A 14,116-nucleotide genomic window follows, 5' to 3' on the forward strand; every position below is an offset into this window, starting at 1 on the left:
GAGGCATAATTCAGATACCATACAATTCACCCATTTAGAGCGTGTAATTCAGTGGATTTTAGTACACTGAGAGATATGTGCAACCATCACCAGAGTCAATTTTAGAATATTTTCATCACTTCAAAAAGAAACCCCATCCCCTTTAGTTATCATGCCCCTTCTCCCCAGTCCTAAGAAACCATGAATCCTTTCTGTCTCTATAGAATTGCCCATTATGATTATTTCATATAAATGGAATCATATAATATATGGTATTTTGTGTCTTCTCACTTAGCATAATGTTTCCAAGGTTAATTCATGTTATGGCATGTATAATTTCTTTCCATGGTGAAATAATATTCCGTTGTACACATATACCACATTTTGTTAACCCACTCATCAGTTGATGGATATTTGAGTTATCAGATTTTGCTTATTATAAATTATGCTTCTGTAAACATTCATGTGCAAGTTTTGGGGTAGACTTATGTTTTCATTTATTTTGAATATATATACCTAGGAGTGGAACAGCTGGGTTATATGATAACACTGTTTAATTGTTTGAGGAACTGCCAAACTGTTTTCCAGAGTGGCTACACTGTTTTACATTCTCATCAGCAGTGAGTGTTCTCATTTCTTTGCCAACACTTATTATCATCTGACTTTTAAATTCTAGCCATACGAGTGGGTGTGTGAAGTAATATCTCATTGTGGTTTTGATTTGCATTTCTCTGGTGAATAATGATGTCAGGCATCTTTCCTTGTGTTTATTGGCCACTATATATCTTTCTAGGAGAAATATCTACTTGGATCCTTTGCCCATTTTTAAATTGAAGTATTTGCCTTTTTATTATTGAGTTGTAAGAGTGTTTATGTATCTTAGATACAAATCCCTTATCAGATATAATAATACTGAAAAAGTTTGAAATATTGCAAGTTACTGAAATACGACACAGAGACACAAAGTGAGCAAATGCTGTTGGAAAAATAGCACCAATAGCCTTGTTTAACTCAGTGTTGCCACAAACCTTCAATTTGTAAAAAGTGCAGTATCTGCAAAGTGCAATAAGGTGAAGCATGATAAGACAAGGTATGCCAGTATTTGAAATTCAGTTCATTTTTGCATATTGAACCAATATATTTTTGTTAACCTTAATCCTGCTTAAATTGTACTTTTAGTACTTGGAACTGAAAGAACGCTAACCAATATTTTTCTCTAGATTACGCCATAACTGGCTTCCCCAAAGGTTGGGATGTAGAAATATATTTAAGCTTTTACATGACCTTATTTGATCCCTGCTCACCTTGGGAGGTGTGCAAAGTGGATATTTTCATCTGCATTTTAAAGGTAAGGAAACTGAGGCTTGAAAGGCTAAATGACTAATCCAGACTTCACCTTAGTAAAGGGGCATATCTGGAACCAGGAGACGATTAAATTCTAGTGCCCACCCTAAGGAAAAATGATTACTTGTCAACCACAGAAACTTTTTTTTAAAGTCATAATTCTAAAAAGTATGGAAAATAAAATCTCACCCCCCCCAAATGGTTTGGAATATTTGTGGTAGATAATTTACTATCTTAGGAACTATACAAACTCTTTAAACTGCAAGGCCAACATCTAAGGAGGCCAATTTGGCATTGCATTTGTAAAAGAAACACAATTATAATGAAAGTTGAAGCAAAGGAAATTAAGTAGAGTGTGTGCTGTACTTGGCATGTATCTAAACACCAAGTTAGGGCCAGTGAGGAAGGTCCATTACTTGGCTTGAGTGTTGAAAAATTTCTTTGTAATTGCTCTCCGCTGTAGGTCATTATTTTTTTACTTAAAAACTGTTTCAACCACGTTTTCACACGTCAGTAGGGTGCCGACAAACATACTTATATGCATTAATAGTGTCAACTTAAAAGGGAAGAATTATTTCAAAATTCTCCATCTTACTCTAAACTGAGTCAAAATCAAATAGCTCCACTTAAAAGATAAATGCATTTTCTTTTCATCCTTATTCATCTGTGCATTCAGGTGTGCATGTTGGATAGTGATGGAAAGTGAGTAGGCAGTGCCAACAGTACTGTTTTGGTCGTCAAATCTCCTGTTAAGGGCATGGTTCACAACTGGCATGCGGTCTACTTGTGGCTCACCCAAAGGAGTGGTAGTGATGGAGGTGGAGGGCTGTAATCTGTTTTATAATAATTTGTAGTAGGGAGGGGTAGGAAATTCCTCATTCATTAAAGTCCTCCCCTATTACAACTAAAAATATTTTCTAATGACTCCATCTCTATTTGAGAACTAAAAATCCTGTTTATGAGTACGGATTATTGCATATGAAGATTACAAAGAAGAAAGCTTTTTGTATTATTTAGAAATATGTGTAGATACATGTTCATCTATGAACCATTTAGGATGATGGCAGAGAAGGCAGAGATAAAAATGTTAAACCCAAGTTGAAGGCCAAGCTGGCATTCAGAGGGACGATCTACTAAGTGAAGAGGTCCAGCATTCAAAGGAGAAAGGTGAAGTAGGAAAAATAGCCCATGCTCAGTCCACAGGATGGCAGATACAGTGTATACTCCTTACCATCACTATCCCATGTCACAGTGACACTCAACGAAGTGGGTAAAAAGCTTCCAGGAAGGCCCCCAAACTGGAATGCTTTCCCAGCTTGCTGTCATCTGAGAGTTCTGTGGAGGACAGCGCTACTGCTGGGTGTGGGTCAGAACAGCTCAGACCCCAGTTACCACCACTGGGGAACTCCCTTCTTCACTAGTGCTAGGGGAGGTAGCCAGCCCCTAGTTGGTCTCCTCCCTTTCCCTTTCCATCACGCTTCTATCTTATGGGGCTGGGAAAGGAACCAGAAAAAAGCATCTGTCTCTATTTTCCCTAGGTCATCCTCCTCTTTCTCCTGCCATACACCAAAGAGTGTAAGCTCCTACTTCCCCCTTGCCTTAGGACAGACAGTTCCTGCCCAAAATGGATTCTCAGTGGATTTTGTTAAAATGAATTGAATCTGCATTCCATTTTACTGAAATTGTGGCTCTGTTTACCTCAACGGTAGTGACAGTGCAGGGTGGTTTTGTGGTAGTTTTTTCTACTGGAGTGTCCACCTCTCTGTTTCTGCTTTTGAAGATCCAGAAGAAGTTGTTTCTTGCCTGCTCTAGCTGAGGCCTTGAGTGTGGATTAAGTGTCTGTTTGGCCATTGAAAAATGTTCAGTTCAAGTAGCAGTGGCCATTTTCCTGAAAGATCACAAAAGTCTAAGCCAATATAAAGATCTCTCAAAAATTTTTAAATGCCCGTTTATAACAAGAAAGGAAATGCAAATATTTATCCAGGAAAAATGGTCTCTCCAGTGCAAATTCAAAGAAATACAAATTAAAGCAAATTTGAGGTGCCATTTACATTGGTTACCTGAAAATCTAAATGGATTAGAGTTACATGTGTCAACATGACTAAATTTCAAAAATGTAATATTAACAAAGTTTTACATACAATAGGATGACATTTATGAAAAATTTTAAATGCTAACTAATATTGCATATTGTTTTTTCACACACACATCTGTTTTTAAAAGTATAAATTCAACCCAGGAATAATACCAAATTCACATGACTGATTACCTCTTGGAGGGAACTGGGAGTATTTTATCAAGAATGGGCCTTCTACCATATCATTAAATTTTCTTTTTCTTAAAAACAAAAGATCTAAAACAATATGTCAAAATAATGTTAAGATTTGACAAAAGAACATTCATGCTAGAAGTATTTTTTAATAAAAAAGATATTCATTCCAATATTTTAACAACAATTAGAAACATTCTAAATGTTCAATAAATTTTGGAATTATTAGATAAATCATGCCATTTAAATTTTATACCACATTATTTGGTTGTTAAAAATGAACATTTGTAAGGCACATGATGTAATCAGAATAAAGCTAGGCAGTTCTGTAAACATAGATTCCATGGAGAGAGTCATTCAAAGAAATATCACTCTGAAATCTAACAAATTATTAGAGAATCAATCTAATTTTCTTCTGAGAGCTCTCAAAACGTTATTAAGAGGTCCTTCATTCTTTTTTTTTTTAAAAAGTTTTCTAATATCTTTATTTATATTTGGCTGCATCGGGTCTTAGTTGCGGCACGCAGGCTTCTCTCTAGTTGTGGCATGAGGGCTCTACAGTTGTGGTGCACAGGCTACAGAACGTGTGGGCTCTGTAGTTGCGGCACGCGGGCTTAGTTGCACTGTCGCATGTGAAATCTTAGTTCCCTGACCAGGGATTGAGCCTGAGTCCCCTGCACTGGAAGGTGGATTTTTAACCACTGGACCACCAGGGAAGTCCCAAGAACTCCTTCATTCTTAAAGCACAGTAAAAGCTCTTAAGATTATCTTTCTTTATATCTTATTCTTACTGTCGCAGAGGATGGTTAGCTACCTGGGAAGCCTCTATTCCCCCTTCCTCCACATGTTTAACTTGACCCCAAGACCAGTCCCACAGACTATCTTTTCATCCCTTCTTTCTCACATTCTTAATTTTCTTTTTCTATTGCCAGTAACTCTAAGCCCTTTCCAATATAAACCACTCAAGCATGTTCCAAAGCCTTTTCATTCTTCCTTCTCATTCATTGTCTCAATTCTGCAAATTAAAGGTCCTGGAACTGAATTGGCAAAGAAGGAATTCTTAACCAGTGGAGGAAAGGGAGTGGCTTTGAATACACTGCATTAATAATTTATTTTCCTGCTAGTGAAAACAAGTCAAACGTTTATATCTATCTTCTAGGCAAAGAAAGTTACACTATAAAATTCATGTTTACTATGACAACTATTGATTCAAACTGAAATGGTCCCTATTTCAACTAATAAGGTGGACTAGGTATTTGGATCTGCCTTCCCAGTGAAAAAAAAAGCAAAATTCCATGATAAAATATTAAAAAGTATTTTTTAAAAGCAGCAGAATGCTGAATAGTAAGGAATTATTGGGCCAATATCTAAGTGAAGGTGGGAACCAAAAAAGTTGAAACCACAGTGCCCAGAAGGCATTTTCCCTATCTGCTCAACATGAGTTTCAGTTCTAGGACCTCAAGAGGCACATGGGACAGCAGACAAAGGTCATGGCCCACTCAGGGTGGGAGTCTAGCAGAAGATCTCAGAAAATGCTGAGAACCTCAGAGAGCTTCACACTATCAAGTAAATTTCATCTGGAAATTGATGTGTCCAAACTCCTGACTTTAGGGCAGCGGTCCCCAACCTTTTTGGCACCAGGGACCGGTTTCGTGGAAGACAATTTTTCCACGGACCGGTGGGTGGTGGGTGCGGGTTCAGGGGGTAATGTGAGCGATGGGGAGTGGCAGATGAAGCTTCGCTCGCTCGCCCACCTCTCACTTCCTGCTGTGCGGCCCGGTTCCTAACAGGCCATGGACCGGTACTGGTCAGCAGCCCGGGGGTTGGGGACCCCTTCTCTGGGGGGTATAATGACAATCGCTTCAGTAGAGTAAAGGAAAACAAACAAGCAGAAAACAACCTATAACCAGGATTTGCAACGCAAATTGCAATGTGTTCTAAAAAACTCTACGAGCCTAATTTATAATTGTCTCGGGATAGCAATATGTAGAGTCTAAAAAAATCAAACCAAACCAAAACAAAACAAAACAACAGGCTCATAGAAACAGAGAATAGATCGTTTATTAGTGTGGGGTGGGGTGAGGGGTGGGAGAAATGGGTGAAGGGAGTCAAAAGGTAAGGAAAAAACCCAAAACTAATTAGTATATATAATTACAGTTAAACCAGAATCAGAGGATCTGAGGTGAGGTTTCTGTGGCTTCGTGTCTTGAGGGACTATAGAAGCTGAGGTTACCTAATCTGTTCCTAAACATCTCCAGTCTGTGAGTGATTATGAACAGCAGGGGTGGGGCCGGGGGTGTGTGTGGGTGGGTTTCCAACCCTTCTCCCTCTGCTTTTCCCAATAACTTTAGTTTTGGAAAGCCCCTTGTCTGCACTAAAGTAAACCAAGCCTCCTCTTCCGGGGTGTATACCCTGGCCAGGCCATGGGCTTTGTCCACTTTGATCCCAATTTCAGGAGGGAAATGACCCCAAAAAGAGCTGGAATCTAAGGGCTAGAATCCAGTCTGGTGGTGGAGACGAACACACTTCCAAAAACGTGCAAAACTCCACTTGTTCTAAATCATTTTGCTTCCCGTCCAGGATGTGAACAGGGGTCCTTGTTCTCTGTGAGGGGTGTGCAGTTTATCCCGGTAGGAGGTAAAGACACTTTATATTATTTTATTGTTTGTGGAAAATGAACTGTTACCTTCCAGAGTATTACACAGGAATCTTACAGTCTTGGTGTCTGAGGAACACACCCAGGGGCAGAAACAGTTCACCAGAGACTGAATTAACACCGAAGCGTGGAAGAGAGCCATTTGAAGATGAAAGGTGTTTCCCGGGGCCAAGTGAGGTGATGGAAAAACAAAACGCCAGACAAGTATGTACATAAATGTGGAAAGGGTACCTTTTCTCCAGCTTCATGAAGTACTTAGGACTTGATTTTGCAAAGTGCCTTTCATACAAACTGTCTCCAAAACCACTTTACAGTTAACAAAAAGCTCTGTATTAGCCGTTTGTTGGTATGCAGTAATAAATCATGGTAGAGGCAGAGGAAAAAGTTACACCCAGGAGATGACATGGCTGTCAACTGTCTGTGGGGCGGGGCAGGTTGAAGATCTGGTGCTAGGGCACCACAGAGCTGATCTAGATATCTGACTCCACTCTTCCCGGGTCTTACGCGGATCTGTCAAGCAAGGGTAACTACTTTTTGAGCAGTAACCACCGATTGGCTTCTCAGTATTTCTCAGGTTTCTCCCACCTCCCAGTGCTCCCTGCCTGTACAATTTTCAAGGCAGAGATACCAAACCACACACAATTTGCCACCCATTCGTCAGTTTTAAGTATAACTAAATTGAGGGTGTAGGCTTGAGGACAGATACACATGGTACAAAATTTGGGAAAAGAAATTTAACTAAATTTATCCAAGACCCATTCTCAACATCGAGCCACCTTCAGGCCCCAACAAGAGATTTTCAACAGTGAAACTCTGTAAAACGGAGTTTATTCTGGAAGCTGAAATAGAGACTGCATTATTAGTTATATAAGGAAAAAAACTTTTCCGAGCTTTACATTAAGACCAAGCAGTTTCTTTTCAGTGATTATGAAATGGAAACAGTAGATGGCGACGTTGCCCTTAATTTGGGGGGAAATAGCTGCTTGTTAGAAGCTGGTGAACTGAGGCAAACACATTTAAAATCTAGGTTTAAAGTGTCGTTTCAGTTGTGTTAGAAATGCACACATTGTACCCACTAGAAGCTAGAGAGTTTCCCTCAACTTTTATTAGCTTTTTATATCTTTCTGTTGTTTTGAGGTTGTGCTTTTATATCCCAAGCTGTGGCCAGAGTAGTAGGTGTAAGGAAGGAATTTACCCTAACCCCGGGCCATTTGCTCTGACCTCCAAGATGCTCATCAAAGGAAGAAGTCAGGAGATGATGAAAATCTATCAAATTACCAGTTTTGAAAAAAGTACTCCAGATATTTGTTTGGAAGAAATGGTAGACAAATTGTAGAGTTGATACACTTCTATGATAGTAAATTTCAGGAACAAATAAAAAAAGAAATGGTAATTACAAATAGATCCACCATTTATTGAGTTTTTGCTATGAGCCAGGCAGAGTGTCAAGTATTTTACATCTGCCATTATGTAATTCTCAGAAAACTCTATAAGGTAGGTATCATTACTCCCATTTTACAGAGGAGGCTTTCAGAAAGTTTAAGGATTTTTTCCCGAGGTTTTGCAGTTAGTCACTGGATTGGTCAGGATTCAATTATAAGCTTGTCTGACTTTTTACTAACTTCCCTGGACTATGAAAAGAATTTATCTCACTTTTTCTAAAGCCAGTCAAGATAAAGACAAGTTTGCTGCTTTCAGAATGAACCTTCAAAATTTATATATGAGATATATAAATATGTAAATCTCAAGAATGGGGAATAAAGAAGCTTGTGGGGTTAGAGGAAATACTTTTTTCTTAATTGTTAGAACTTCGTGTATCCTACCCAAAACAATCAGATCAAGTTTGTGTGTGGGTGTAGGTGTGAGTGAGTACATACATATATAGCACTGTGGACTGAAGAGTCTGCCTGCTTATTTTTTAATGATATTGTTGCCAATTCAAAAGAGCTATGTGGTGCAAAAATAAGTTTTCACAAACCGCCCATCTCATAAATCAGTAAAAATGTTTCTTAATCATTCTACTCAAGTGTAAATTCACGTCAAGGAAACACTTTTCCCACAGTGACACTAAGCAATAACCTTCCACTGTGGGGTTAAAGGTAACAATGGATAAGCTCACAACCAGTACAGGGAAGCTCATTCAGAGTCTCCACAGTACAGAATACATGTACCTCCTTTGTGAAGTTAGAACTAATCAGAAGGATTAGAACTAATCAAATCCTTCTTAAATGTCAACATGATAGTACAAAATTCCTTGAGTACATACTTGTGAAGTTAGTTACCATTCAGATAAGCACAATGAACAAAGTATAAAAAAAAGCCCTTTAAAAGTTGCCTTTGGAATATCTTGACTTTGGAAAGATTGGAGAGGCAGAAAAAATGTGTCAATCTAATTCCCTAGTTGGGGTTTGCTCATGCAGTCAAGGCCAACCAAACCACTCCACATATTCTTTAATTTACTTCAAGACAGTTTATGAGTCTTTATAGGAAAGGAGACAAATCTGGATGGATACAAACCCCACACCTGATACAAGAATACCGGCCCACCCCTCATGTTTACAAGGTTGGGGGCAAGAGTACAAATTGAAGCCCTGTACCGTATTATCTCATTTTAACGTTATAAATCAAGCTAAAAGCTGTTGAATAAAATATGTTCTATCATCCAAAGTTGACAAGTATACCTTCCTAATGTCATGGAAGGAGTCTGGATTCTCATTGCCCTCAAGGTCCTGCCCTAGAACACACAGGGAGAGCCAACTCCTGGGCTGCTTAAGAGACCTTATGTGCATGGGTGTGCACACCTCATTCCACGTGTCCATACTCTATCCGTTCTTCTCACAAACACCTTCCCCTTGCCCTCCACCCCTAGGGCCTTATGAACATTGGAGGAAGGACCCAGGGAAGAAGCTGATGTGGGTTCTAGAAGCTGGCAGGGGCCAATGGGGTGGGAAATTTGGGGACCATGTTTGAGTTGTGGGTGGCTTGAGGGCTCTGGGTCATCATGCTCCCTTGACCCTGCAGACTTTCCACCGCATGGAGAGGAGCACAGCAGAGGACGGTCAGGGCAGCGCACACAAAGCACAGGGCCTGGCTGGGGCTCTCTTGCATGGATCTAAATGCACCGAGTGTAAGATACTCCATAATTGGTCAAAAGTATATGTGAAGGTCAGCTTTCTCTGTAGGAAAGGAGATCGCAAGAGGAGACAGAAGACCAAGAGTAGGAAAAATGGCAGGAAGAAGAGTCAAGAGAACATCTCTCAGCAGAGGCAGGAGGCAGGGTAAGCTAATGACTTTGCATGCTCAAGCAGAGGAGTTCAGAGATGAGCCAGGTGAAGTGGTTTGAGGAACAGTATTGACCCCTGAACTGCGGAAACAGCATTTTAGAACTCATCTCCAGTGGTCTCTTTTGGGGGTGTACATTTCCGTGACTTGATTCCACGTCCTGGGCTGCAGTTTTGTCTTATGGAGGTGAACACTGAGCGTTCACTGATGCTGTTGTAGCACCATTCCCACGCAGTAACAGCCTGCTCTGCTTTCATAACCCCTTGGAGCGAGGCATCACCTCCCTGTCCTCTTTCCTCTAAGAACTCAGTTGTTTGCCAGACCTCAGGAGGTCATTTTCAAAATCCACATCTCAGAAAAAACACAGGCCTTTGGTGACCACAGTGTTGAGGGAGCCTGGCAGAGGCTTTGCCAGGAGCCAGGCTGTTGATCCTGGCAGGGTTTCTGCCCTGATGTGGACAGAGCACAGGAGACCAGCCTCCCCTCGCTCTCACTCTCCCTTCCTGCTCCCCTGCTGTGCAGTAGGCTTGGGTTTCTGAGACTCCCAGTGGGAGCCAAGCAGCTTGTCTCAGGCCAGGGGTTTGTGGTCTGTGCCCATGGCCTCCCGAGCTAGCCTTAATGTGTTCAGATGAGCTTCACCGCAGACCCACGGCTAGAAGATGACTCAGGGCCAGATGCAATCAGACTCTGGGCCAGCCAGGTCTTAATGAAAACTGGAATATCGCAGATCACACCTAAGGTGTATGTCATATAAAATGAATGTGGTAAGAGGACGTGAAGTATTAACTGGGGTTGTCCACCTCTTTCCACCACAATGCTCTTGCCAGTTGGCCTGAGACCAGAGCCTGGCATTGTCCCCCAGACTGGGGAGGAGTGTCAGGAACGAGCTGGAGAACAAAGGCAGCAAGGTCTCAGCTCTTAATTTCAAAAGCCTTGGGTTCAGGTATTTTAGGAGCTTGAGAAAATCAGCCACAACTAATACCACCTCATCTCCCACCCCCACTAGACAGAGGTGCCCTAGGCTGGGGGAAGGAGTTGTTAATGAGAGAAAGGAAATGAGTTTGAATTGACTGTGCACGTGATGGTTGTTGAGGCGAGGGAGGACTCTGAACCCAAGCCTATCCTTGTATTTCCTGGGCCAGACCTGGAGAGGAGACACCAATATCCCCAGTAGGTTTGGTGGTCCCAGAGCAAAGTGACCCTGTGAGTTGATTCCCAGAGTTCGGCCTTGGGAAGAAACTCCATGTCCAGTCTGTGCTCTTTGAGGCCAGTAGGCCAGGGGAAGTTCATGGAGCCTCCAGCAGGCCCAGTGTCATCCCTCAAAGTACTGTGAGACAGCACCCAAAAGTTTCAGTGGCTTTCTGACTGGGTGATGGAAGAGAGCAGAAAGAGAGCCTGCAGCCCTTGGGGGCCATGGCTGACACGTAAGGCAGGCACAGAGTAACCTGCATAGATCTGACAGATGGAGGCCAGAGGTCCCTGGAGATTCCCACGGGGCTGTGTGGAGGGCTGGCGGCCGTCAAGGGCAATGACAGGAGGAATGTAGGTATCAGTGGGACAGTCAGTCAGGTGGACTGTTTTCCTCTCTGCCTGCCATGGCCTTAGGTACACTCCCCAGCTCTTCCCTCTCTCAGTGCCAGGGTTTTAGCAATGAGTTTGTATGGGTAATCTTCTATTTATATGTGTGTAATCTTGTACTTTGTTTTGAAAATTATACTTTAGTATCCTAGAGTCCTTCTCCTAGACTTAATAACTCACTTGGCATAAACAAATAAGCAAACTTATCTGGATCTATCTAGCCTCTCTTATTAGAATGTGTGTGCGGGGGGGTACTTGTTGCCCTTTGTCCTTGGTTGCAGTTCCATGAGAAAAATATCCCATTTAATATCCTGTTTCAAGTAGGTGTTATTACTACCATATTACACACAAAGAAAGTGAGGTTCAGAGAAGTAAGGTACCTTGCCCAAGGCCACTCAGCTAGTGGTAGCAAAGGTGGGATTCATACTTCATACCTGCATGTTTCCCGTCTTTGCTTTTCCATCACACCACACAAACTTCTCTACTACTAGCCTGAGTCAAACATCAATTTGTATATGAAGAAACAATCCAACATAAAGTAACCTTTCAGTGTACCTGTGTGCACACACACACACACACATAAAATGAAAAGAGTGAATAGAAAGAAAAATCTCCACCCAATCCAAACCAAAACAAAACAAACTCTAACCCCATAAAATAATAACTGCTTCTTTCCATGCTTTTATCCAAAGGCATAATCCACATTGAGCTCTTGTCCTCTCTCCCACCCCTGTCTGCTCTATCTCCTGTATTTCTGAGCTTGGTTGGTGGCAATACCATCAACCACACAACATCCCCCTCAGGTTAGAACCAGGTTGTCATTTTTTCTTTTTTTTACTTCTTTCTTTCTAACTTTCCTCTCTGCTAGTGTCAAATTACTAGCCTTCAGAGTTGGAATACTCTTCAGTAAAACCCTTTTTCTCTATTTCTTCTGCCGATACTTAAGAGAGGTCTTCAGAACTATTCTTTTTTTGCTTGACTATTCCCCAAAATAATTTTGGAAAACTATGTAGCCCCCATATATTATCAAGCTTCCCTCTAAAATGTTTGTTATACATAAGACACGACACCATAAAACTCCTAGAAGAGAACACAGGCAAAACATTCTCTGTCATAAATTGTACCAATGTTTTCTTAGGTCAGTCTCCCAAGGCAATGAAAATAAACAAATGGGACCTAATCAAACTTACAAGCTTCTGCACAGCAAACGAGACCATAAACAAAACGAAAGACAACTTACGGAATGGGAGAAAATATTTGCAAATTATGCGACCGACAAGGGCTTAATTTCCAAAATATACAAATAGTTCGTACAACTCAACAACAAAAAAAACAAACAACCCAATCAAAAAATGGGCAGAAGACCGAAAGAGACATTTCTCCAAAGAAGAGATACAGGCCAATAGGCACGTGAAGAGATGCTCAACATCACTAATTATTAGAGAAATGCAAATCAAAACTACAATGCGGTATCACCTCACACCAGTCAGAATGGCCATCGTTAAAAAGTCTACAAATAACAAATGCTGGAACGGATGTGGAGAAAAGGGAACCCGCTCCTACACTGTTGGTGGGAATGTAAGTTGGTGTAGCCACTGTGGAAAACAGTATGGAGGTTCCTCAGAAAACTAAACATAGAATTACCATATGATCCAGCAATCCCACTCCTGGGAATATACCCAGACAAAACTATAATTCAGAAAGATACATGCCCTCCTATATTCATAGCAGCACTATTCACAATAGCCAAGGCATGGAAACAACCTAAATGTCCATCGACAGATGAATGGATAAAGATGTGGTACATATATACAATGGAATACTACTCATCCATAAAAAAGAACAAAATAATGCCATTTACAGCAACATGGATGCAACTAGAGATTATCATACTAAGTGAAGAAAGTCAGAAAGACAACGACAAATACCTTATGATATTGCTTTTTTGTGGAATCTAAAATATGACACAAGTGAACCTATCTATGAAACAGAAACAAAATCAGGATATAGAGAATAGACTGTTGGTTGCCAAGGGGGAGGAAGGTGGTAGAGGGTAGGAGTGGGAGTTTGGGATTAGCAGATGCAAATTGGTATATATGGAATGGGTAAACAACAAGGTCCTACTGTACAACAGAGGGAACTATATTCAATATCCTGCGATAAACCATAATGGAAAAGAATGTGTGTATATATATATATAAATATATGTATTTATATATATATAAATAACTGAATCACTTTACTGCAGAGCAGTAATTAACACAACACTGTAATTCAACTATACTTCAATAAAAAATAACTTAAAAAATAAAATGTTTTCTATAATTTCAAATATTTGCAAAGAATCTAACCCAGCATATTATGAATACTGACACATGAAAAGAAAAACATTTCATTCCTCATTATTACTCTTTAAAGGTATCCAGTAAAGTCTAAATACTAATGATTGATACTCACCATCATTCATGTTAAATAATACGTGTTTCAACAAATGGTGCTGGTACAGTTGAATGTCCATGGTAAAAAATCTGAAGCTCAACCCATACCCCCTCATATTTTACACAAGAATTAACTCAAAATTATCATAGACCTGAATTTAAAACCTAAAACCACAGAACTTCTAGCAGAAAACATAGGAACATTCTAACATTGTAAACCTGGGTTACTAAAGTGATTTCAGATGTAACACCAAAAACGTAATCCATAAAAGAAAAAAATTGATAAAGTAGAACTTACCAAATTAAAACATTTTGCTATGTGAAAGGCACTCCAAAGAGGATGAAAAGACAAGCCACTGACTGGGAAAAAATATTTGCAAATCATATGTCTGGCAAAGGACTTGTATCTCTCAAAACCTAATAATAATAATAATAAACCAACCCAATAAATGTGACAAAACTATTTGGACACCATTAAAAAAGATATAGGGATGGCAAATAAGCACATGAAAAGATGCTCTATGTCTTTAAGAAAATGCAAATTAAAACTATAATGTGATGCCACTAAAT

This window comes from Balaenoptera musculus, chromosome 3 (assembly GCF_009873245.2).
Source record: "Balaenoptera musculus isolate JJ_BM4_2016_0621 chromosome 3, mBalMus1.pri.v3, whole genome shotgun sequence".
Lineage (NCBI taxonomy): Eukaryota > Metazoa > Chordata > Mammalia > Artiodactyla > Balaenopteridae > Balaenoptera > Balaenoptera musculus.